This window comes from Columba livia, chromosome 10, assembly GCF_036013475.1.
Source record: "Columba livia isolate bColLiv1 breed racing homer chromosome 10, bColLiv1.pat.W.v2, whole genome shotgun sequence".
NCBI classification, from domain to species: Eukaryota; Metazoa; Chordata; class Aves; order Columbiformes; family Columbidae; genus Columba; species Columba livia.
The window spans coordinates 13,710,449-13,737,500 of NC_088611.1; the positions used below are offsets into that span (position 1 = coordinate 13,710,449).

Consider the following 27,052-nt stretch of genomic DNA (forward strand, 5'->3'; position numbering starts at 1 on the left):
ACCAGGCAGCAAGGATATTCTTTCAAACACTGCTCCTGAAATTAGAATTCTAATTGTTTGTGTGAGCTGGGCAGGAATATGCTGGTATTTACCCAAATTTTGAAGAAGATACTTAGTAGAGGAATGTGCTCTGCATGCTCACCATTCCTCTAGGAAACTGTGCACATAAAGTAACCTCAAGCAAATATTTGGAGGGCCAGGGGTCTTCAGAAGAACAGCATGTCCTCCAGATTTTAGAAAGAGCCAGTCATCCCTGTATGCTAAGTTGTCTTTTCCTCTCTGCCAGCTCCATCCGAACCAATGCTCCTGCCTGGGTGGCTACAACAAACCTCTTTATTTCATTTTAATATGTCTGTGTGAGTACCTGATATTCAGAATGGGATTAGGAGAGATGAATTGTTACTGAAATTGGTAGTAACAGAAGGCAAACCCGTCTGACAGCATCTGCCCTGTGATCTTCTGAGAGCAGGTAGAAGAATCCTTAATTAACTTTTTGCAAGGGTGGGGTAGTATTTTTGTGAAGCGTTCATTTCATAAAGTTACAGCATGAATTGTTGTTGCCTGGATTAGAGTAGCCTAATGAATTGCCATAAATTAGCTCCCAGCCTGTAGTGAATGGTCTTAAGAAGAGGAAAAAAAAAAGCCGTAACATTTGCTGTGGCCTGAAGGCAGGGAGGGGAGCTGACGTGGAGAAACTTGTTAAAGCTGAGGTAACACAAGAGTGTGACGGGTTGTAACTGTTGTTGTCAAAACATTTCCAAAAGCTCTTTGTACTACTTCTGTTCTGCTTTTATGCCTCTTGTCTGCATGAGACACCCCAAAGCTGGTCAGAGGCTCTGGTACAGGCGGGATGTCCCAGACCAGTTGTTCTGCAATTATTTTACCTGACCAGTTAAACTCCTGGAACTGACCTGAGTTAGAAGCAGTTTGAGGTCTTCAGTATTTTAGCTTCCAATTTCTGAAACACTGGAAGTCAGCTGGCTGGTTGGTTGTTGTCTGTTTGCACAGCTCTGTCAAAACCAAGAACAGTAGAAGCAGCAGAATGTTAAGCTTGTCCTGCATGGTACTGAGGGCTGGGTGCAGAGGCTGGTGTTGCTAATTCTTGTCAGGGCAGAACATGTTTTCTTCCTCCAACAGTGCTTGGTCAAATCATCATCAAACTAGACTCATGTCTTGGATTGCTGCAGATTCCTTATCAAAATGTAGAGTTGAGTGATGTTAGTGGGAAGTTATTGTATAGCAGTGGATAATTGAACACTTATCTTGGTACTAGATCATGTTGTTCCTGAAGAAAAAGCCTTGACAGACCATTCTGTCAGCTGTTGGGTGGCCTCCCTTCACTAAGGGCTGTGTCATGGTTCAACAAAGGTTGCTCTAGTTGGCTCTTTGTTTCAGGAGGACTGATAAGCATGTCCCATTGGCAGTGTGGAGTTAGCTGCTGGTCAGAAGGGGCAAGCAGATTGCCGCTATGGAGCTAAATAGTTTATTTTCATACATATAATCTGATGGTTTGCATAAAAGAAGAGGTGTGGGGTAGTTTGAGAGCAAGTTTGGGAGAGCAAAAGCGGAGAGAGACCAAAGTGAGCGTCCCTCTGTATTGTCTGTGACCTGAAAATGGATGTGGGTGACTTTACCTGTGGGACAGAATTAGTGAGAGAGACACTATGCTTCTCAAGAAATCAGTCTCAAAGCAAGGTACTCCTTTTCTCAGATAAAAAAACCCACAGGGTTTGAGTGAGAAGCAACAAGTAGCTTTAACTTGGTGCATTTTCCTGGGAGCCTTAGCAAGATTGCAATGTTTATGTTATAGTGAGCTCTGTGCTGCTATACTGGTGCACCATTAAATTTGTGTGCTTCTCATGTTAAGTGCCCTTTCGGTTTGACCACTGTGAAGGTGTTGAAAACTTTGTACAAAATTTAAAGTCTCAAGTGAAGCCTATAGAAAACAACCTGAATGAATTGGGTAGTTTAATATCCCATTTACAACAGCAGCTTGTACCAGCTCCTTCAGAAGCTGATATTTCAGCAGTCCTGTGTGTGTTGGGATGATTTTTTTCCAATAAATTTCCTTTCTTGATTCCCAGTTAGTTAGAAACTGGCTTGTGTCCAGAAGTATCCAAATGGCTTTGAGTCCTGGTAAAACTCCAATTTACTTACGCCTTGCCATGGAAAAAGGCCAAATATTGTCATGTCTCCATGCATTGGAGGTGCAAGAATTCTTATGTGTTTGGCTTGTGTGGAGGATCACAGTCTGAATAGCTGAATCCACAGTGTGTGGGGGGGAAAAAGAGCTGTAGCATGAATTAAACATAGTATTTCTAAAGGCATGATGTCTTAACTGAATTATTTTAGTCAGCATCGTTTAAATACTGTCATTGTTTACTAAACAAAGTCCTAGTTGGCTCACAGAAATATTGAAAAAACAAACAAGAATACCCTGGCAGGGGTATTACCTAATCTTCCCAATTCTGTTCCTCTCTGTGTATACATGTAGGGTGAAAATGGTACATGTAGAGGAGCAGGTGAGGGGAGCATTTCTGCATGAGTACAGGGGTGCTTGTTTGACATGTCTGTCCAGAAAACAGCAGCCTGTCTGCAAAATGGTTTGAGGCCCCACTTCCAGAAATAGCCCTGGGCATCTCCTGGTTTTTGCTGTACAAGTTATTTGGGATTAAGCATATTTTGAGCAGGGAGGGTCTGTTTTAAAATGACAGGTGGTCAGATAGGAGTAACCCCCCCTCAGATGTATCTTAAAGATTCATTTAAAGGAGGAAAAACTGCTAACATAAAGCTGATTGTACATTCTTAAAATGTATGCACAGCTCTGCAGTGTAAACTAATTCTTCTGCCCCTTGTTTTGACAGTCTCTGCACGTAAACCTGGATTCCTCACGTAGCTGTTATGTTAGGCAGAGTGCTGTGTTTGAACTCACCCTCCTGCACTCCTCTCCTGCTTGCTTAAAATTAAATGGGAAGATGACAAGTCCTGGAGGAGAGGTGTCACCAGAAGGTACAGCACATGACCTCTTGCTCAGTGGCCTTGGAGACGTAGCTGATGAAATAACTGGCAGGCAAGCAGTGATTTGCTTTTGCTGATGGATCCTGGCACTCCTGGGGGTGTTGGCAGTCTGTTACCTACCTGGGGGGAGAGGACAGCCAAGTGAGATGGGTGCAGCTCCCCAGATCTGAGTGCAGTGAAGCAGGAGGCTTGTATGAATTGGAGCTGCATGAAATGAATGCAAATAGCAGAAGAGACAGGAAAGGAGAAGTTTCCATGTTGGTGTTGAATTGACAGGCAGGTACTTGTCTGGTGCTGCTCTGTAGTTGCAGTTGATAATATATCTGAATAACTGATCCAATGGTCTTGGTCCCTGCCTTCCAAAAAGGGATGTGTAAATGTAGGCTCTGAGCCAGGACTAAGCCCCAGACTTTCTGACAATGTCTTTCACTACCTCAGAGTAAAGGCAATTTCTCTTAACAGCCAAACACCTACCGTTGGGATGTTTGAGGTAAGGATGCACAGCACATCTGCTCCATGGGGACTGTACATCGGTTTGTGCAGGAGCACACCTACATGCAGGAATAACTGCATGGATGCACTCCAGCAGTTCCCATAAATGTAGTCACTTGTGCAAAGGGTTGTGGTGGTTGCACAGCCCTGTGTGAAAGGAGACAGTCTTGCTCAGATGTCCCTGTATTTCTGAAAGCTGATTGTTCGGTACCTGGTAGTAGTAAATGCAGTACGAATTCTTGAGGCTTTCCAGGCACGTCGATGCTGATACATGGGGGTGTGTGCCAAGGCGCTCTCATCTGAGCTGCTTAGCTGCAAACAGTTTCAGGTTTCACTATCTGCCTTTCAGAGTTGCTCTGAACTGATGAACCTGGGGCTGCTATTTCTATAAAAATGTTGCTGAATCCATAGTTCAGGAAAGTCTGATGGATTCAATTGGAATTTAGGTTCAAATTTTCAAGACTGTGGGTTTTCAAATTTGAAATGCTAGCCAGTGTGGTAGCTACATGTATATATTTGTCCTTGCATCTGGTTTATAATAGTTCAGAGGTGACTTTTTAATCTGTTATATGTACCTGCAGCACTGTGTGCACCGTGGTGCACATGTTCTTGTGGAGTCTCTCTCTGTTAAAGAAAACCGAAGCCAGATCTAAAACAGCAATACACACCCCTAGAAAAAGTGATGTTGCAGCTTTGAGGGAGGAGAAATATGATAGCACAGTGTCTGTCTGTGCTAAATTATCCAAGGAGTTATTGCAGTGTGCAGGAAAACTGCCGTTTGCTCATGTTTCTGTGAGTTACAACCACATTATTCTGGTGTGTGTGTGCTGCTCCTACGGATGCTCCCAGGCATGGCAAGTACAGCTGTGGGTATACAGCTCCTTTAGCACCTCTGCTTTCCTGCAGTGATCTGCTGAATTCATCTTCTCATTGATTACTTTTTTGGTGTGTTGTTTTTTTTTTTTTTCCTTGTGGCTTACGGTCTTCACTTTTGTGTTATCTTGTCCCTCCTTGTTTTATGTTGTTCTGGAAACTGTCAAGATATTTTCAGATTAATCTTTCCCTCTTCACCCCTGCACTATCACCATGTGGTCTCTGTGTCTTTTTGTAGCTGTTTTGTTTCCTGTGTTACTGAGACAAAGGAAAACCTACCTCTGTGAGGCTCATTTCAGGCCAAGCCTGCCTGTTTTAAAATTGGTGTGGGCACTTCAGAAAGAGGAACACCAAATGACAGTGTTTGAATTACTACTGCACTGCCACTTACTGTAAAGGGAAGAGCAAAAACATACACTAAATCAGTTGGTGTTTTCATGTCTGTGCATTTACATAATGTGAATTCTCATAGCTGTGCAACGGAGTCCAATGCAGGTAGGTACAACGTATCCCCAGGGAAGTATCTGCCAAGGGCAGAAACAAGAGAAGTATCATGCTTGTGTTTCTTGAGCCACTGGCAGGGAAGAGCAACAAGGTCGCTGATTTTTTTTCCCAAAAGGGTTTTACTTTATGAGGATGTTTGGAGAGAAGGAGGAGAGAGGCTCTGGCTTTGTAGGGCAGGTCCAAAAAAGGATTTAATAGCCTCTTTACTTCATTTAGGTTAGGACAAGGAATATAAGCTGCAAACAAATCTTGGAGTTGGGCTTTTTGTTAAAGGGCTAGATATGTTTGTTGTGACAAAGTTCGTTGCTGCTCTGATTTGTTGACAATCAGGGTCTTTTGCCCGGGCAGGTAAGTAGGTTATCACAGTAGGAAACATGTATGATGCAACTGTAGAAACCATACCTCACCTGTTTGTACACCCTGTCTTCAGGATGTCTACAGCTGTCTGCACTGGGACTACAGCATTTCATGGACAGGCTCCTTTTTTCTGGTTTTGGACATGAGCATCTGGCCCAATGGACATCTACCCTGTTTTGGATGGGCTGTGACATGCACTTGCTGCTGTACCTCATCCCCAGTTCTTTGGCAGTTGCGCTTTCTTTCCCTGATTTGCAAAGGGGTAGGCTTTTATTTTCCCCTTTGGGGAACAGCCTTGTATACCAAGTCTGGGGAGCAGCCTCATACCCCAAGGAGCCCTGGCTGGTTTGCCTGGGCTGTCCATAAAACATCCCTTGTTTAAGAGACATTGCAATAAGTATTGCATCTTCAGCAATGATAATGAGTCCCATACCATGGCCCCTGCAGCAAGATGGTAAATCATTTCACAAGTTCTACTAAAGCAGAGATGTGATGCTTGGTGTGCCACTGAGGGGGAGCAAGTGTCCTTGTGCCATATTCTTGCAGGGATTGGCACAGCCCTCACTCCTGGATCCATGCACATCTCCGCAGGGGCATGGTGAGGGTGTGCTGTTGCAAATTCTCTTTGTTCCTGGTTTATTGGACCTGTCTTAACAGCAGAGCTGGGATTTGCTCTGCCATGGTTTCTTCTGACTGCTTAATAGGTGCTTGTGGGCATCTAATAATCAAACCCAAAATGAAATGCATAAAAAGGTGAGGCTGCAAACAGGAGATGTATGAGCTTTCAACTGTATTTGTGTGGGAATTGTATCTCTGGTGATGTATGTTCATAAATGCTGTATTTGTTGATGGCACAACAGAGACCTAATTACAGGCCTGTTCTCTGTTACAGCTGTGCTGTCCTCTTGTACAGTTTAGGCATAAATTTGGGGTTCCCAGGGGGAAATATTGTGTGTGATTATGTGTGTGTATTTTAATAGTACACATGTAAGCTAAAATGAAGAATTTCCCATCTTTTGGCTGTCACATCTTCATGCCTGTCCTTTTTCCCCCTGCTACTTTACCAGTAGCTGTGGATTTTTAATATTTTGCTTGAAATTTTTCTTTCCTCTCTCCAATCTGATGCTCTGTATTCCTAAACATTAGAGGGTGCTTTTTTCTGGGTCATTGCATCTGCATGTCTCAGAAGGCAGCAAATCATCTGACACCTTTTTCTCCTCAAAAAAATACTTTTGAAAAATGTCATGTAACAGAATTTCCTGCAGTAAAGAAGGTTTTAAATAGAAGCCCCCCTTGGTGCTACTGAAGCTCAAAGTGTAATGCTACCCAAGACTGTAAAACAGAGTGGGGTGGGGCAAACAAATCTCCATGTTAAATAACAGTAAAGCCAAAGCAGAGTCCCCTGAGTATTTCTAATGCTATTTGATGGATGGGAACTCCACAAAATAGACGCTTTTTTAAGGGTTGTTTTTTTTCAGCATGCAAGTGCTGACAGTAATGCAGAAAAGTAATATAGTGAGCAAGTTATTTTCTTTCTCTGGTAGAGGAATAGAATAAAAACTATTTTTGACTCATTTGCCATATTTCTTACTGGAGCAAATATTTAAAACATTTCTGTCAGCAGGCATAGAGCTTGACTGCGGTTATTTTGTGCCTGTGCAGAGTACCTGGTTTGTCTGTGGAGCCACTCAGGACAGAAAGTAGAGATGTGAGCTCAGAGCATCACCTTTCCCAAGGCTGTGGTCATAGGGAGCATAATGTTGCAATGCGTGTCTGTTGTGTTACCCTAATTGTAGCATGCAGTTGAAAACAAATTAAAGCTACATTTTCATTTGTTTTCTTGTTGTCTTCTTTGTACCCTTACTTAGGATCTTTGCAAAGACTTTGAGCTGTGGTGTTAGTGTAGCAACATCAGGCCAGGTATCCATGTGGAACATTTGGTTGCCCCTGGTCACCCAGCTGAGACTGAGCCAGCAACATCTAAACAACCCCAGAACTTCCCAGCTTCATAGCAGGAGCCAAGAAGTTGGCAGGAAAAGGACAACTAGATTTGAACCAGTGGCACAAATTTTAGAAACAAGTGCTGTGTATGTATGCAGCTGGTATATATAGCCAGGGGTCTGCAGGGTGAAGTTAAACAGAGATCCTCATTCCATATACTTTAAGGTTCACCCTGAAACCAGCACAGTGTACCTTAAAGCTCTGTTGCTAGTAGGCTTGTATTCAAGGTTATTAGAATTTTACACTTCTGACTTCACCTTTACTTGGATTCATTTGAACATGGCTGGACTTATTCGCATCATTTGATCTATTGTTTTCCAATTATGATCCTGTAATAGTACAACCAGGAATCTTTTCTAGGAAAAAGAACCATAAAAGTAATATTTTCTAAGAATCTAGCTGGTTATTTTTTAAGCAACGTGGAAAACTAGGAACCAGGAGAACATCATCTGTGGTTCCAGGTTGGATAGTGGTTGGTGTCATTAGCTCAGCCTAGGAAGGATACCTACTGACCCTGTCTGTGGGTTAACATTTCTTCATGACCCCATATGTGATACCACTTCATGCCTCAAAGTGTGAATTCTAATTACCAGTGTGAGCAGAGCTTGGTGGCTATTGCCTGAGCCAGGAGGGGACACATCTGACCCTTACTATGGTTCAGCTGCTCTAAAGTTGTTGGAAGAATGCTCTGGGTATTGACAGGCAAGTGGTAAATCTCCTGCTCTGCTCAAAGCAGAGGCATGAATCTATATAAGTAGTCTTAGTCTTCCACCCAACAGAGGTACTAAATGGTGTAATACGTTGTGTGTGTATCCTCCCTTCATGGTAGCTCTTATCATGGGTAGGAGCAGCACTGTGCTGGCCACAGTGCACTGATTGCTTCCAGGAATGGGCTGCAGCATCTGTATGAGCTCTTTCAAAAGCTGGCCCTGACATCACTGCACTAATCCTGCCCTGGGGGTGTAGAGCTGTGCCAAGGAGCTCCCTCTGCATCCCCTTACTGTGGGGCACGTGGGGTGCAGGGCAGTGGCAGGTGCTGTGCTGGCTCATGTTGATGGATGCCATCGCTTTAAATGCTGTTTTCATTTTAGTTTGCTCTCCTACACCAGCTCTGAGTTTTACATACTTGTAAGTAGAATGGGATGGATTTTGATCTAAAATAAACATGATACAGCTATTATGAATGTGATAATAGAATCTGCGCTCTCACCATTGCTAGGTGGGTTTAAACAAGAGGGGTGGATAGAAGCAGAACTAGCTTGTTTTTTTAAAAAAAAAAAGCTGAGTCCTCTTCAGGGCTGTAAATCTGCTTGTGAAATTCATAAGTGATTTGATTCAAGGCAAAGTCCAAAAGATACTAAAAACTAGTCTTTCTGTTGTTGCACTGAAATCAAAATGAAGCCAAAAATCACAGAACGAAATTAATCATCTTTGAGTTAAATCTTGCAAGTAATACTATATAAACACTTTAGATCCGAAGGGGATTATAGGCAAATACTGAGCTGATGGAGGAGTTTAAGGATGTTCTGAATTGCAAAGCAGGCATTTAGAAAGCATTTCTGGAGCCTTGTGGGCTGGGAGCACATGGAGGGAGGGATGAGGTGGTGCTTAGGGCAAGTAGCTAAGAGGAAATTAGACTTGGCTGAGCCTGGAGAGATTGACTGAGAGCAGGAGGCCACAGATCCAAGAATGGCCAAAGGTCCGTGGGTCAGCAGTACCTTACCCTCTGCTCCATCCTATCTGCTCCTATATGCTGCCTCTGCCAGTGATGTTTCCTATGCTTGGTTTGCTTGATGGGCTTCAGGGTGTTTTGTGTTGGGTACTGTGGATGAATAGAGTAGGTGCAAGCCCTGGCTGCTCCTAGCCCTGATGTTGACTTGCTATTTGGTCTTGGCCAAAAGTCTTAACCTTTATACGGATCTGTTTACTCGCATGTAAAATGAGCATCAGCCATAGTAGAGAATTCATATCAATTGATCATCATTAAGTACTTGAGATGACATTTTTAGATCAGTCTGTGAAACAATGGAGTATGAAATACTGTGTAATCATGATGTATTATGCATCACCTCACTTATTGTGATTGGAGGGGAGAGGGAGAAGAGCCAACATATGGTTTTGGGGGGATAAAAAAGATAATTAACATTGTGTGGTGTTTAATGCTTTATCAGAATGTCTGTCTCCAGAAAACCAAGTGCCAGACTCATCCTTGTAGAAGACAAATTCTGGAGTTCTTCCTTCTCTCTCTATTTCAAATAGAGTACATATGAATAATTGATGGCTTCATTTCCCAAAGAACAGCAAATGGATCTAAAGTCTCCATGATCTTTCCTGTTCAGGCACTTACCCAGATTTTATATTTGTTACAGAAATTATTTGAAATATATGTTACTTTGTTTTCCTAGCATTTTGGCATTTTTCCTCTGTTTGAAATGCTTTGACTTCTCTGTTATCATATTTACCCGCTGTGACTTGTGGTGCAAGCTCCCTGCACAGTTAATTTCCTTGGATGATTTATTTACCAGTGACACAGCAGAGCCCTCAACATAGTAATTGCAATGATGTGATCATCCAAACATCAAAGGCCAGGAGCCCCTGGTTTCTCATCTCCCTCATGCTGCTGCAGTCCTCCCACCTCTCCCTTTGTGCTCCCTCTTTGTTGCTTTAATCCTCTTGGGGAAGGAAAAAAAAAAAAATCTCATAACCAGATAAAAACTGGGTGGGTGCTGGAGCAGCTTTCTGTGCATAACTGCTTGATGGTTTCCTTTAGTCAGAGTGTACCAAAAAGCTGCCTTATGTCAACTGGGGTTTTGCTGTAACCATGTCCACTCCTTGACCCAGTGCTTTAACTGGCTGTGTCCCAGCAAAGATTGGTTGTGTTGCAACTGGGCAAAGAACAGGGGTTTGCTGCCCACGCTGCTCTTCTTGGAGATGAAGTGGGAAAGCGGAGGCGGGTATGTGGGCAGAGCTCTGGTTTGCTTCTTCCCCATGTGGTGAGAAACAGCTGGGTTTCATCTCCAGGAATCAACCAGGTCTTGGGGAAGGAGTTTACCCCTTGATGGGCTAAGCAGGACCTGGCTGAGCTCCAGTTCTCCCCTCTTCTCCCCGAGTTTAATCTCCCTGCCTGCTGCTCAGCATGAGGAAGAACCTCTGCAAAGTCTGCAGTGGCTCCTCTGGGTGGCTGGAGTGTCTGGAGGAGGCTCCTTGTTACTTGTGCACAGCTCATCAATCTTTCTAGTTGTCCTTGTCACCTCTGCTATGTGGACCTGTCCCAGGCAGAAGTGATGATCACCCTGACAGCAACTGACTTTCAGGTCTTCAGAGCAGTCATCAGTCTGTTCCAGTGTGCACAATAGATACTTGGGGACAGGAGTTGCCAAAAATTGGAATCTAAGTGTGCTGGATAAACACAACTGTGTAGCTCTGAGAAAGGTTTTCTGTCTTCCCAGCCCTCCCCTCTTTGCCTTCCTTCCTCATATAGGATGAGAAAATACATCTTGCAAGAGAAGATGAAGATGGATTGGAGAGGTCATCTCTTCCACAGTCTCCTGCTTTTGTCTTGAGAACAAAATCCCCAAAGAGCTTGAGTTTTGGAAGTGGCTCCTCAGCAGGGAGCCAAATGTTAGTATGGGGATTGGGGACTGCTTGGAAGGAGAAAGTCTGGCAGCTCAGTGTGGTGAACTGCTAAATCATCGCTTAAGGCATGCTGATTTCACCAATTTAGGCTGAGGCTATTAATTAACTTGGTTTATGTGTGTGTACATCTCATTTAAGTGTCTTTCTGTTATTTCGGCGAACTACAAAAGGGGAAAAGCAGAAAGGGAGTAAGTACTGGGAAACATGTTGATTATTTTTTTTTTCCTTTGTCTTTTGAAGAGCAACTGGAAGCTCCAGTTCCTGCTGCGGGCGGAACAGGGGGATTCCGCTTCCTAGAAGATGTTTTCTGGGATTTGGAGGGACCAGCTGGCTCAAGGCAATGCACTTACCCCTTGGCATGAGTTCTCTCTCTTTCCAGACAGCAGGAGCCCAGGCTGCTGCTGCTCAATTACATGCAAATAGTCTGAGAAATGAAATACAATTATTAGTTGGCTTGTTAAATGAACCTAGAGCCTGCATCAGGAGTATCTTTTCAACAGCAGTTGGAGTATACAGTAACAAAAAAGCTACAAGGGCATGATTACTGCGGGAATTTTTTTATATGCTAGTTCAGTACAGTGCAGCTGTTTGGATGAGGGTGGTGGCGTTCTGGATGGGGCACTGAGCTGAGACGTAGCTGTGCTCCCAGCTCTGAAACTTGCTTTTTGTATAGAATCAGGCCTGTGCTTCACTTCCTCCATAGAGAAGGGAGTGGGGTCTATGAGAAGGTCTTTGTAGTGGTGGAACAGCATTTATGATCTAGCTTTGAAACAAGGTGTGTTCTATTTTGGCTTGGTGTGCTGGATTGAAAATAAGCTCCACTTTTTACATGCTGAAGCTAAGGACATATGCCTTTGTAGAAAGGGTTATATCTGCCTTGGCTTGCTGTAGGCTAAATGTTGCAGACTCTGCTGCAGGAGGAATGGCAGATGGATGATCTACAAACCAGTTCCTGAGCAATGGGAAGTGAATTGCAGCTTCAAGTGATGCAGCTGGTTATGTCCCTCTGTGTTACACCATTCCATGCAGGGCAGCCCATGATCTGTCTGGTAAGTGGAGCAGGAAAGTGTTTATCTTTGAAATACTTAGTTAAAAGGAGTAGATGTTGAATATGGTTCTTCCTATTTTTTTTTTGGTGACAACGCAGTTGCAAAATACATCAACTCAAACCTAGTCTTTTGAGAAGCATCTTCACAGTACATCGAAGCTGAATATCACTGTATAATTCAGGTGTCTAGTCCAGCACTCCAGGATTGCCACCCTGGAGCAAAACAGGTTATGTTCTTGTTCTGAATCTGGCTGCTGAGTGCTTTAAAAGACACAGCAAGAATCCTTGGTGTGTAGTGGGAGGTCTTGAGGGCAAAGCTCCTGTGTCTGAGGGAATGACAACAGGTGGGATGGATAAGCAGCATCTCCTAGATAGAAAATGCCTGGGACTTTCCCAGGTGTTGGCTAGCTTTGCTGCAAATCTTTGTATGGGACATGCCCTTTGTCTATTAGTGAAGTTGGCAGGACTCAGGCAGGAGCCATCCTTCAACTTTTCTCGCTATAACACAAAGAAGGATTACATTGGGGAGCAACTGCCTCCACCCTCTTCCATGGTGCAAAAAAATGTGGCAGGACTGTTTAAGCTTGCCTGCAGAGATGTAGAGCAGCATGGAAAGTGCCCTTCTCAGTAAGAAAAACATGGTAGGGTATGGGGAGACAGTGGATGTTTGGTTGTAGGGGTTTTGTTTATGCCAGAAGCTTTGCTATTTGTCTGGGTGAAGGCAGATGGAAGTAATTTTAAGGGACAGGAACCAGCTGACAATTGCATCTTGATACAAAACAACTATGGGCTAACCAGTCCATAGAGGAAGTTTTTATACTGACCCTTGTCATTTAGTGGTTGGTCTGTGCCTTAAGAATGGGTTTTGTATGCCCTTACTGTCTGTACACTGGGTTTCTAGAGGCTGCTGTAGCTCCTGCCCTCCCTGGTAATGGTGGGGAATTAATATTTTCACATTTGTAGCTCTTACAGTCTTGTGGCCCTCTTGGTTTTGTTTTCTCTTCTCATGTCTTAAATTGCAGATTCCTGGAGTCTTGATATTGCAATAGCTGCTCTTCCTTTGGTAGGCTTGTAGCTCTCAGGGTAGCTGAGATCTTTGAGATCTGAATCTCAGAGGGCAAATGGAAAGGAGCCCAAATGATGATAACTTTATAATGTGTTTCTCCTTTGTACATTATCCCAGACAAAGATTTATCTTTCGTCCTGTAATTATGTGATTCCCTGTGGGCAACTTAATCAAAGTGAGTTTTTGAAAATGTTAATTTTATCTATTAAATGCTTTTTCTGATCTCGAAGTATAGACATTGGTACTAGAAGGAAAGTTTTGAGGGCAAATTCCTATAGTTTCAGTGAACTGCACTATGAGAGACTAGCTTTGAGCCTGTTTAACAGGATTTTCTTCATTTGCAAGTGAGATGGTTAAGTAATGTGCTGTGGGAGGGGGCTGCTTGCTCTTCCCACCTTCTCCTTCAGTTTAAGTTGTGTTGAGTGTATTTCTCCACGATCATGTTCTTTTGCCCCCTTTTTTGCAAAAAGTGCTAAACTTTTCATACATGTCCCAGAAAATGAACAGAGCCCACAGCTGAAATTTTCTTTCATCTTAAATAAAAATGTTGAACTTCAGATGCATTTTATAATATGACCATTTTTATTTTTGTGTATGGCTCATCCTAAAACATCAACAGGTGGTAGGGGGAATAGGTGCTTATTCAGGCTGAATTAAATTGCAGGTCTGTAGGACACTCTTGCAAAGAGCAGCTCAGATTCAGGTTGCAGATATTTGTCAGACCAGTGATTACAGAAACTGTTTGCTTGTACCTCCCTGCTGTCACTTAAACCCACAGCCCAAGCCGGTATGTGGCATTCCCCCCCTGAAAAAAAAGAGCAGCCCTGTGAGCTGTGGGTTAAAGTGAACAGATAAGAGGCCTTGAAAACAGAAGGGCTGGTTTGAATCAAATCCTGGAAGGAGGGAGTGAAAGGAGTTGGGGACTGTATGCAAGGGGGATGACTCACTGCTGTTGACATAAAGTTCTCCTCCTATGGGTTTAGCGATTATTGCTCAAGAACATGATAATTTATCAGAATCTGAATTAAAGATAGCAGTCTCCAGCTGAGGACTCCTTAGCTAAGGTATGGGGTGCTCTGTGGTGTTATCTTGTTTTTCCAGCAAGGTCCTGCTGTCACTTGCACCAGGGCTCTGGCAGAGCAATCTCTCAACATGCTCTGAAGGGTCCTGCTGGCTGTCAGGGGCTGAAGACTGGCCAGCCCTGCTTGTCAGAAAATGTATAAGCACCAGAAACCCACTGGGATTGCATCAGGGATTAATTTGGCTGATGCAGAGATGAAGAAGTGAAACTATTGCAGTCTTTTTTGGGGAGAACATCTCTGTTCCTGCAGCTGAATCTCTGCCCTCCTGTGTCACAATCTTTTCCTTCCTTTTGCCCCAGAAACTGTGAGTTTGGGTCCTTTGTACCCTGTTACTGCAAACTAGCTCTTCTATGGGGTTACGTGTAGATGTGTGTCAGGTAAGGACCCTACTGCCGTATTCACACGCCCCTGCTTTTCCTGAGGTGCAACATGGCCTTTGGGAACAGCTTGTTGTTAAATCTAGGTCTGAATCTAGGTTTTATGGTTAGCTTTTTAAAACTAGTGGAGAGCAGGGCAATGCTTTGTTTAGAAGGGGGCTTGTTGAAAGAAAAATACGTTTAAGTGTGGGCAATGAGAAGACAGTGGCAACTGAGAAAATCACTTGAAATTACCCCAAATCACTCAAGTCCAGTTTTCTTTCCTTGTCAGGGGCTGGGTGCCACTGACCCAGGGTGCTGGGAGTTCTGCTGCAGCCTTGAGCTCTGCTGCTGCTCAGCCTGGGTCTGTCCCAGCACTCACCCAGATAACTTCCCAGCTTAGGAAGTAACAGCTCATAAATGCAAGGCTGCATCTCTGGGCGGGAGGTTTCCCAGGGCAGCTGTTCTGGCTTTCCACATTAAATCTTCCTGTGCTGGGAGGAGATAACTGTTTGAAAATGTATGGCTGCAGGTCCATGAGCTCCTCCTGCCAAGCAGCTCTTTATGGTGTGCAAGGCTGGGGCACATCCTTTCTTAAATTTTTAGGACAGCTACTTTATGTAGCTTGTTCACTGCTGGTGTTAGTGGGAGCTTTTGTGGCCCATTCCTGACTGGTGTTTGACAACTGATGGAGACTGCAACTTCAGGCCCCTTGTTTCCTTCCGTCATGATGAGACACAAGGAGAAGAGCTCTGAGCAGCCTGAGCACAGTGACTGCCCTTGCGTGCCCTTCCCATGTGAGATTTGTCATGGGGACACTGCCTCAAGGAGGGGTTTCTTCTAACACTCACTCTCTGTTGGGTGCATGGAGGACATTTGTCTTTCTCCATGTGATGTGATCCCTTCTCAGAAATGGCACCATCCCGTCTCCTGGGGATGACAACCCCAGGCCACTGACTGCTGAGATTTTCTGTCTCTTGTGAAACCTTATCCTTGTACTGGGGTCCCAGCACATCCTTCTGGGCTCTGTCTTGTGCAGCTGGGAGTGAGACCAGCTGAAGTCTCCTACCCTGGGTTGAACTGGGAGCAGCTGGGATGTGGAATCTGCTAAGGATGTCAAGTGAGTCTGTACATGTGTGAGCTCTTGTCACTGTGCTGTGGATCTCCCCCTTCTCCCCAGCTGATGCAGGATGCTCATCCTGAGCGGATGTAACTTCACTGTTTCTTTTCCACCCCTAACTCTGGATGTGTCATGTTAAAAGAAAGCAAGAGGTATGTTGTTAGCCTCACCACTGCCACACATTTGTTCTGTACCTGGTTAGAAAACATCATATGGATAACATAATTCTAGGTAACTTATACAACAGCCATGGCTCTGCAGGAACATGGGCTTTTCCTCTTCTGAGGTGACGTGGCAAAGACTTCAAATTGTGCTGTGTATCAAAACAGCCTCTTTAGAAATTGCACTCATCAACTTGAGCCAAGACCCTTGTTGCCTTGCAGGATGCTGCAGATTAATGCTGGCGCATGATTGGGCTCTTACTACAATCTCAAGCCTTTAATTAAAATAATGTGGAACAAAAAGGGAAAATTAGTTAAAAATAACAACTCTCGGAAGCCCAGCTTGTCTTTTTATTAGACTTGTCTTCACTTTCTCTGCTGCTCTGATAAGAGGGATATTCTCCCTCTGGGATGGAGTGAATAAAACTGGGATGAAACTCATTTGTTTAGGCATTATGTGTTAATTAATTTCTAACACTAATCCTTTCCCCATACACTTTCTATTTTCTTTTGGTTTTTAGATAGTAGAATTCAGCCCTATTCCAAGGAGAGGATGGACAGGTTTTGCTGTGTTACAACAGGGAGAAGGTTGTGTTGTCCCCATTCACCCCAGGGCTGGGGAGGTTTTGCCTTGCCATGCGCAGCAGATCATTTTTGGGGAGCCAGGTTTTCAGAAAGCCCATCCAGAACATGTGAAACTTAAGATTTCCCTGAAATGTTGCCTCAGCCCTCTACTGTTGTATTGCAGCCTCTTGCTGGTGGGGTTCACCTGAGAGAACAGTGAAGGGGGTGATGTTGGGATGGACTTGGCTCCCCAGTGGGTCCAGGCACTGCGGTCCATGTGTCAGCCCTGGCAGTGTCCATGGTTTGTTCTGTACTGGGCATGAGAGCACCAGGGGAACTGCCATGTTACGTTTTCAGTAAAACAAACAAAATGCACACCCCTCCCCCCTCATACATTTTAATAAAAAATTGTCTTTAGAATAAATTAAAATAATATTTGAGCCTCTGGACAATACAGGCCAATTTTCCTTTTCTACCCAGGCTTGCCTAGACTTCCAGTGGAAGACATTTTGGTTTTAAGTGGTATCTCTAAACTGCTGGGAAGTTTGCCATTCAAGTGGGGGAAGACATCTACTCTTTCTCTGATCTTTCAGTGATTAAGTGGTTTTGATATTTCCTTAGTCCTTTCTATTGCTCAGCAGTTACTCCTGGCTGCCACTGCATCCTGCTTACTTAGCTTTGTCCATTCTTTTAAAATCAATAAGTGCTGCTAAATTACTGGAGTTAGAGAGTCAAATAAAAAATCTGAGGCTTTGGCTTGTGAGTATTGCTTATAAAGTGGTAGGATGGTCTTTAATTCAAACTGGCTTGCTTTCTCATTTCTAATCTATACATAAATGTCAATATGAGTGAAAATACCTGTTCAAGGAATGGTAAAATAATAATAGGCCATCCTGGGAAAGGGTTAACTTTTCATTATCTCCAAGGGTTTAAGTTGCTACAGGTGTCTCCAGCAATGATTTCATGCACTGCCCTGCAAACTCTTTCCCACAGTGTGATTGCTCTGGGCTCACTTTCCAGTGACAGTAAAGGGTGACCTCTGTCCTGTCATCTTACTGTGATTTCAGGTGGATTAAGGGACAGACTAGAAAAATGTGTATGAAACAAATTCTAGCTTGCCAACACAAAATACACAAAGCAGGAAAAGGTCAATTACATAGTGACTGTGGACAAGACTGGTTTCTCACAGGGAATTTCTTGGATGCAGTATGTTTTGCTCCTTAAATGCAAGGAGGCATTTGGGGTCTAAATTAGGTCTGTGTGTGGAATTGGAACCATGGTGACCTTGAAGAGCTGAGAGCATGAAGGAGCTTGGTACATGAAGTTGTGGATATTCCCATGCAAGAGCAGGACTTTCCTGGGGATAAGGGATGTTTTTGTGGTGTTTAATGCTGTTGCTTCATTGGTTTATATTTGCCTGGCAGAAGTAAGAAAACAAAAATGCAGCTTTTTTTATTTTCCTCCCTTCTTTGTGTACCTGAATAATTCCCTGCCTCTGTCTGGAGGACAAATTAAGAAGTTTTAGTGAAAGCCCTCCATTGTTCACTAAGTATTTGACACTTGTATAGGGAAAGCCATCAAAAGTAGGCTTGAATTATTGGAGCTGGTGATCTGATTTGAACAATCAAGGCACTGGCAGCAAGGTCTGTGTCTGTTAGAGAGCCCAAGCCTGTCTGAGCCACCACATTCATAGTATAGGGTTATTTTTTAATTCCTCATCACACCATTACTTAAGCAAATTTTATTGTGCTGTTTGTATGTTTATACTGGAGCTCTCCAAGGCTGTGTGGTGTGAGGTTCTCTGCTTGCAGAGGTTTAGGGTGGTGGAGCCTGAGCCATGTGCTGGCTGCCCTCTAGTGAGATGCTGCCCACAATAAATCACTGCAGGAGCAAAGATTACAGTTTGCCATACATAGTCTCCTAAAGTTTGTGATCAGTGTAAGCCTTTTAATTTCAACATGATGATGCACCATCCTGGTAGGAATTTGATTGCTGACCAATTAGTGTGTGTTAAGCAGAGGGAGGGGTTAAATTTGCCACATCTGGAGAGTATCACATCTGCAGGAAGGCAGCTGTTGTGATGTGGTATCAAACCTCTATTTTCACTGTCAGTGGAGCTGTTTCTGTCACTGCCCTGTGCTTTTTGGTTTGAACAGCTGTGCTGCTGGGGACTGATCCTGTGGAGGCACTGCTGGGTGAAGTGAATGGCAGACTTCTGCACCACATTTCTATCTGTATAATAAAAGTGTAGGGTGGCTTTTAGAAGCTGCAGGAGTGGCTCAGTGGGCTGGAGCACTGTGTGCCCCATGTGCAGGCTGCTGTGCCTGGTGGTGAGAGGCCCCATGGAAACTGTGTGCTGTCCCACCCCAGCTGTGCTGTACTGGGAGACAGGCAGCCAGCACTGGTGTGCTGGCATCCCTCTGTGCCATTCCTGTGCTGGGAAAGGCTTTGCTTTGTTTCCATAGAGGGGAGATCATTCAGGGTGGGCTACTTAATCCTGTATTTCTCTGGTTGTTTCTATATTGTAATCAATATGGGGGGGGTGGGTGGGATGTGGAGTGTTAAACTGGTGCAAGCCCTGTCTGGCAGCTCCCATCATCTCTGTGATCACTGCGATTCAAAGCACATTGTTAAGATGTGGTTGGCAACACTGAAATCCTTGGGGGGCTGCCCAGGCAGTGTGTTATGCAGGTCATCCAGGCTTGAGTTTTATGTGTGAGGGTCCCCAAAACTGTGAGCAATGTGTGCTGCAGCCTGCCAAGGAGAAAAGCCAGAGAGAGCAGAAGATCTCAGCAGTGTTGGATGGTTCCAGTGCTAGAGCTGCCCTCTCTGCAGTGCAGGTGTGTGGATGCAGGTGGGGAAGTGTAGCAAAATTCACCCAGGAGGTGAATTGGATGGATTCCCCATACAAAAACTGGATTGAAACAGGCACCGGTGCCCTGGGCTGTTGAAAGACTGGTCCTGCAGCAGCAAAGTGCTGCTGCTTTGGGGAGCTGCTGGTAGGGGATACCTGGGGGTAGGATTGGGTAAGAGTTAGAAGAGCTTAGTCAGGATGTGTTTGTTTAAAGGATCTGCTTCAGCCTGACTCCTGTAATTAGGTAATGTGTATACTTCTGTTCCTTGGAAACACTTCATTCATTAATCTAATGGAGGGAGGGATTATGCAGACATGAATTTAAAAGATGTTAAGCAAGGTTGGGTTTGCATCTGGAATGAACCAGGGCACACAGCACTTATAGTTGCTAGAAAAGGGAGCACCATAAACCTTATCAACAAGCCGTCCTACAGTTCAATCTGTGCACCAGTCTCTTGGCAAAAGATGCCTGGTTTCATCTGTAGACCAGGCCTACTATTAAGCTTGGACAGGGAGGTTGTTCTGTGTGACTGTGGGTAAAAAAAAAACAGGAAAATGTAACAGGTTAGGATGCATGAGACTTCTTTGTAAGGGAAAATAGATATTCTCTGTGCTGTGGTGTCCTAGCAAAGGGTCTGGAGAAAAAGAAGAGTGAAATGATGGAAAGGATTAAATCCATATGTGGTAATGGGAAGTAAAGATTAAGTAAAGGCTGTACCGCAACTGCAGGTATAAACTAATGGAGGCCAAGTGGTCCAATAGCATGCCAGAGGTGCACCTACATGGGGATGTTTCAAGATGTTCCAAGTTCTGAGTATTGCATTCTCCAAGCTGAGAGCCCCAGATGTTGTAGGAGAGCCAGTGGCTGCTGTGGGGGATGCTAATTTTACACGCGTCCTCCTGGGATGCACAGTAAAGTGGATGAATCTCTCCCCAAATAATAGTTCTCTACTAGAAGGCAGTGGTAGCTGAAATGCAGCAAAGCACAGATGCTAACAGGGCGCAACAGTGAAGAATGACACACCTAATACCTCAATTTCTCCCAAGAAAGTAATTTTATTGAAGGAAATAAAGAAAAGTGACTCGAAGTCTTAAGCTCCTGGACCTGACCTGAGGAGTTGAAGCCTGAGCATGTTTCTGATAGTGGAGGGGGAGTCCTGCAGCTGTGGACGCGCTGGGCTCCTCCTGCCCTCCCTGGCACCAAATGCAGCCGGACCAGCTCAGCCTGGGATCAGCTGTGGCAGCCGGTTGTTATGTGTTTTGGTGCATTTGTAGGGTGCATCCCGTATGCAACTCAACAGCTACCGAAACCTACACCTGTGAGAACTGAGATATGTAAGGCATAAGAAAGGTATCACAGGTTGTATTTCAAGGTCAGATGAAACTTTTCTGAATCATTCACAGATCATCTTGTTTACTTCCATGGGAAGTGAAGATGTGGAGGCTGTTCATTTGGAATGGTGCTGGTTGTCTGGATTCTTTATCGCCTGTGTGATAGTTGAGGCTGGAGGGGAGAGAAGGGGAAACAAGTCTCCCTATTTCTGGCTCTGATTGGTAAAATGAGGGCTGTGGAAGAGGAGGTGCGTATGTGTAAAACAAAATCTGGGAGAATGAAGAGCTTGTTTTGTTGTGACTTTGGCATAGAAGTTCCAACTCTTGTTTTGTTCTCTTTTTAGTCATCAAATATCCTCTTTGAAAATGGTTACATGAAAAATCCTGTGAAGCCTCTTTCTTTCCTTTATTTTTCCTTCCAAGCTGGGGCAGGAGAGAGCACATGACTTAAACACCTCCTGTGCCGATCTGGCCTTCAGCAGAGGCAGCAACAGGCTGAACCAGTTTGCTCATTGCTTTTGTCTCCTGACAGGCACTCTCTTGTCCTAGACACCCTGGGAGGTGCTTGGCCTCTTCTCCCAGCCCTGCAGGAATTCCCCTGCCTGCAGCCACCGGTTCGGGTGCCGTGGTGTGTGGCCAGCAGCCTTTGACTGGTGGCAGCTCCACGGAGGCTTTGCAGAAGACGCGAGCTGAGGTTGGGGAACTGAGTGGAGCACCTGGATACAGAGCTAAGGAAAGGCTTTTATGGCGTGTGGTAGAGGGTGAGGTGTGCAAGCAGTGTTCACCTCCAGAAGGTTCCTGTCTCCTGAGTCTCAGGTGAGAGAAACTTGTTGAGTTGCTTGAGCCTGGGAGACTGTTATTACTTTTTGAGTTGGGGGGTATGTTCCTGTGGTCTGTGGAGGTGCTCCTGGGAGTTCAGGTCAGAAGTCACTGAGCATGAAAAGTATTCAAAAGCTTCTCGTAAGCTTGCTTTGTGAGAGTGTTGCCAGTAGCAGACCTTTTCCTGATGCAAGGCTGGCTGGTGGGTTAAGCATTCACTTGAATGCAATGTCTGCCATGGATGCTGAGGGGACCAAGACTTCACCATGTGGGGGTGCTGCCTGGCCTTGGGTGGGTGCTGGGGCATGTACTGAGATCTTTACAGGCTGAAAGCATTTGCTACCACAGCAGGAGCCAGTGCTGCTCCAGGCTGTGTTGGACTTGGTCCCTGTTGAGCACAGTGTCTCAGCAGCTGCTCTGCAGGCAGAAGAGCAAGAATTTGGGTGAATCAGGTGTGTGGGGTTTCCTCCATTGCCTGCCACATCTGACTTTTAGCAATAACTCCATACCCAGCTGAGGGAGCCACAGGGCTTTGTACCCTGTGCCCACATCACTGGGCCTGGGCACCCAGCGTACCACCCGTGGGGACGATTGCTTTCAGGATCTGCTCTATAATGAGCTCCCTGGTGCTTTGACTACTATTTAAGGTCTGCTTGAACAGATAGATGCAATAAGTTGAAAGCTCCCTGATTAACAGCTGAGACTTTCGTGTGTACTTGTGTACAAGCCCCTCAGATTTCAAGTACAAAGATGTAGAAATGTGGTCTGCTATTCTCCTTACCCTTCATCTATCACAATGTAAAGACTAGCAACAACCCTTGGAATATTTAAAAATGAAATTGCTGGTATAAATATGCTCTGGCATAAGACACAAACAGCTGGAAAATGTGCTTTCTCTCACAGTATTTTAAGGATGCATAACATAATCAGGGTCTATTCACTAGAGCTGGCACTGTGAGTCTGTCCTGTATATCAGAACATAACCGATTTGTCCCCACTTTTCAGTAGGGTATATCCCAAATGTGCAGTGGGCAGGGGATGAATCTCTTTGACAGACATTCTGCCCATCAGCTCAGCCGTACCTCGAAAGGGATATGTGAGTAAACCCCTGCTATAGTAGCTGGCAGCAAGCATATTGAGAAACAGATGGTGCTGTGCTACTATTTTACGTGCTGTAAGACCAATGCATAATTTAGCAATACAGAAACATGGATTGTATTCCAGTGGTGGCTGCGTTCTTGTGGGAGTTTTTATTTGGTTTAACAAATCAGCAGGAGAAAGGGGTGAAGGATATTACACGTAACTTTTTTATTTTTACTCCCAGAGGATTTAGAAATACAGCATCTGCTGAACTTGGTTTTGAATCACTGAATTTATTTTCCCGTTATCATTTATGTGAATCCTAGGAAAGAGTTGTGTGCTGAGGGAGTTTACTGCCTCTGCAGATGGGGCAGGTACCCGCATGTCCTGTCAAGGCCAGCTACTGTAGGGGAGGGACGGTCCCTTCTATCTGTGCCCCTAAAGAGAGATGTTATTTTCTCTACAGCCAGTCTATGGTACATTGGTATCCCTTTCAGCCTACAGCTGTGCTTGCTTTACTCCCCAAAGATCCTAGTCCTGGAGTTTTTCCCACTCTAAAGATACTGCCTGTCTCCTGACAGTTCCTTCAATCCATTTTTCCTGCTGTGCCCCAAATATCCTTGTTTTCCTCCCTGAGGGATGAAAAACATGTTTAGGATGTAGTGGGCAAGAGGTATAGAGCAACCTCAGCTTTGGTGGATGCTGAAGATGGGACAGGACCTGTCGAGCCACCAAGTATCTCACAGTACGCAGTGTTCCATACTGTAAGAGGAGCAGGTGAATGTAAGGAGAAGGAAGTTTGGCCCCTCTTTCTTGTGTGTTTTTTCGAAACTTGAGGAACAGGTATATTGGACAGGAGGCAATGAAATGGGGTGTAGCAGGGCACAGTCAGCAGTAGCTGGAAGTCCTTTTTCTTCCTGATGTAGTACTGGAGGAGGAGGACTGGGTGCTCTGGTTTCCCTGGGCTTGATGTCCCCTATGATCTTCCCTTCTAAGCACACGTGCAGGATGGGAGCAAAGCTCCTGGGAAACAGCCTCCAGGAGCAGACAGGCAGGATGGCATGACCTGCTGGAACAGGCAGGCAAAGGGCTTTTTGTGCTATAGTTTTGGCCATTAACCTAAATGCAAATAACAGCTATTTTTTTAAATGTCAATTTGATCCTCTCACTACAGAAAGAGGCTAATATAAGCACTCCAGCTCTGTTTCCAAGCATCCTCTTGCTGCTCCAAATGGCTTCCTTTCACTGGCTGAGCTCTCATGTCCTCACCAAGGAGGATGAGGAAAAATGCATTATAATTTTTCAGCCTTGGCAAATGAGGAATCATGCCCATGAAAACAAATACTTGTTAATTAGGACTATGAAACACTGATTGAATCACAGCTCTCATAATGGCAAGGGCAGTTTGCAAGCCTGCTTTATGTCCCAAAGGGGAGAGGGTGGGGGGAAAAAGGAAAGAAATGAGAATTTTTTTCTTTCAAGAAGCCATTTCAGCCACTCTTATCCATCCATTTAAATGTTTCTCTGCCAACAGGTAATGCTCAGTTACTGTGTTGTTTCCATGTGAAGTACAGAGGGGACACTTAAGTTATTGCCTAGGATAATTGTTAACAAATGCTGAATTCTCATTTGTGTCTGTTATAGCAGGAATAAACTTTAAGCACATAAATGGTCTCCAATTGACCTCCATTGGGAAAAATATGTTGTTGCAGGACAGCCAGAAGAGAGATGAGGAAACTGTGGGGAACCTGGCTGGGATGAAACCCTGCTCCCAGCACGCCTGCTCGGCTTCCCTGCACTGCCAAGGTGACTAGAGAAAAGTTTAAAGAGGTTAAACAGAACAAAACACTGGATCCAAACTATATTTAAAAGCTGCTTTCTTTATTTTTTTTGACTGAAGATGAGTTTTTAACAATCTAGGCTATTAAGAGCCCTTTGGTAAAGTCGACTCTTACTTTCTACCATTACCTTTTCTCTGTTGTTCTCCCCAGTAAGCTACAAGCCAAGTGATTCTGCTGCTTTTAGTAGTGGGCTGGGCTGACCCACTCATCTGCACCCATGTCACCACCCTCTGCCTATAACCCGATAAAGGGTTGCACAGCTGGATATGGCTGCAGCTGTGGTGGCAGATGTGCTGGCAAGTGTGGAGCCAGGGTGGGTGAGAACCCCAGTGCTGTGTCACATGTGTCTGGTGGGAGACACGGGGAAATCTCCCGTGACAGGGACAAGGCTCTGTGTCCTGCACCTGCACCCTGCTTTCTGCAGGGGTGATGTCCTGCTGACCTGACCAGGCTGACTCAGCAGCTGGAGCCACAGCCATCCTGCTGTCCCCTCTGTCCTGGCTTCCTTTCCCTCCCTGCTTCCTTTCTCATTGTTTGTGTTTCTGATGTCACTGTTCCCACCCCAAGGGCATCTGATACAGCCATTGCTGACATCAGACCTTTCTCTTTGTGCTTTTCTTTGAAATGGAAGGGAAAGCCTGTACTGAGTCTCCTTGCTCCTGGAGGGCCTCTGCTCAGCTTGAACATGCAAAATAAATGTTGTTGTAACTTGACCCATCCTTCTTGGTGGGGAAAACTTTGAATTGCTGTAGTACCAGTGCAGATTTCTTCTCCAAAGTCAAGTATAAAAGTGGCAGCTGGGGGAGGACTGATCTCTGTGGTGGCTCCGGAAGAAACCTCACAAAGTACAGAGCAGATATGGTTTAGGCTTCTGGTGTGGAGATACATCTTGTGGGCCCCAGCTATGTGGGCGATTGACTTATGACCCATTCATCTTCCCGTATTCCCAGGACTGGGTAGAAAAAAAGTACTATTTCAAAGTCTGTATTTTAATACAATAAAAATTTTGGATGGCTTGAGTAGCTAATGATTGCAAAATGCCTGCTGAGGCCAAGGAGAGAAGAGCCGAGCAATGGCAGGAGGAGCTGCAGGATGTGGTGGTGAAGAATCGCTGCTGGGGGTTGGTGTGTTGGTGGGGCAGCACGTGGAGCTCTTGTGGCATGCCCGGCCTTGCTGTGAGCCTATTGAGGGCAGCTGGAGGCTTTCCACCGATTTGAATGGGCTTTGGATCAAGCCCATGCCATGCTGTTTGTTTATTTTGGAGGCCTTTTGAGGACAAAAGCACCCTTTTAATGGCTGCTCTTTCTCCTTCTCCCTTGGTTCAGTTGCTCCTTGCACCCCTTGGCTCTGTGATGCTGATATACAGTGGGTATACACTGACTTTCTGAAGGGCCAGCAGCTCTTGTGCTTTGGAAAGCTCGCTTTAGTCTTATTTGTAGAGATGTTTAGTGCTCTGTATGAGCAATGTGGGGAAATGCCATGAGCTATGTGACTTTCCATGGTCAGACACCCAGCACTGAGACTCACCTTCAAGAAAGACGCTGCTAATGCTCATCTGCTCTAACAACAAAACATACCAATTTGCCTCTTTTCAAATTCTAGATGGTTATTCCCTATTTATTTGCTCAGAGCTGACAAATGTGCATTGTACAGGTACTTTGTTAGTAAAATGAGGCACTAATTGCTGTAACAAGAGATGATACATTGTGAAGTGATGGTTTTTTTGCTTCCCAGCTCAAGGAACACAGTGCAGCACACCTGTATTCTTAGAAAATGTCATTCCATAGCATTGAGAGTGCTGGCAACTTAGTATATAGATTTAAAGTACTATGGTCTGAAACTGCAGGCAGGGAGAAGAAGCACAAAGGCATCCAAGATGGTCTCTTAGTTCATGTTTAATAGGATCTAGTTATCTGAACTCTGTCATTTGAGCATGTATTCAGGGAAGGACAAGCCCTTTGCTGGGTGTACACCTTTCCTGGGCAGGCATGACCCATAAAGTCTAATCAAGGACAGAGTATTGCTCTGCGTCATGATTTTTTCTGGAGGCTACAGCATCCCTGGGTTACTCATCCTGAGAGAATGAATGCACTGAGGATATAATTCTAATAGTTAGGCATCATTTATTCTCAGTCTTTAAAAGATTCCTGTCAGGAGAGTGATAGGTTTTGGGTTGTTATTTCTGTGTTCGTGGCCATAAATATCATGCAAAGTGCTGAAACTTTACTATCTCATTTATGCTTTCTGTTACAGCACTGTAGATCTCTGCCTGGTATTTAGGTTATGTAGTAATTCTACCCCATTTGTCATTGATTAACTAGGCTATAAAATAATCGTAAAGCTGGGGTAGCCCTGGGTTTTCAGGCTTCTCACATATTTATATCTACCATGAAATACTTCATCCAAAAGTAATTACCTGACTTCTTAGGCTCTGTTTAATACTCCTTGACAACTCAAAATGCAGGAGTTGCTGCCCCATATTTGGCTGCAACAGCTGTGGGGTGATGCCAGCACCCATTGCAGGCTGGTGCCTGAGGGAAGCTGAGCAGGTTTGGTACTTGTCATGGAGTGCAGTGCCTGTCCCAGTGACTGGTCAGCAAAGCTGTGGAAGAAACTCTCCTGCTGCTGCTGGAGCTATGAGAAGCACAGGACAAACTGGTGGGGCTGGATGTGTTGCCCTGCCTGGAACTCCATCGCCTTGGTTGGAGGAACAAGGTGTTGCACCAGCCACTGGTTCAGAGGAGCAGGCTTTGAACCTGCCGCTCCTCTGATAAGACCCTGAAGCATTTCAGAGCTTCAGTGAGGTGATGGATGGGAAGAGTGACATTGATTACTAAAATGCAAATGC

General features: G+C 44.8%; 1 protein-coding gene across 4 annotated transcripts in view; it reads left to right on the forward strand.

Annotated features, from left to right (window-relative positions):
* The window catches only part of FRMD4B (FERM domain containing 4B), a 130,341-nt gene that overhangs the window by 12,358 nt on the left and 90,931 nt on the right, over positions 1-27,052 (forward strand). Inside the window, exons 1-2 of one of the 4 annotated variants that reach the window (XM_021291760.2) lie at positions 21,012-21,280; positions 24,076-24,169. The exons of 2 other annotated variants lie outside the window; for them this stretch is intronic. The gene's annotated coding sequence lies outside the window, so the exon portion shown is untranslated. Of the gene's footprint in view, positions 1-21,011; positions 21,281-24,075; positions 24,170-27,052 lie in introns of those variants that run through there. One more of the 4 variants, XM_065075432.1, reaches the window with a different exon arrangement.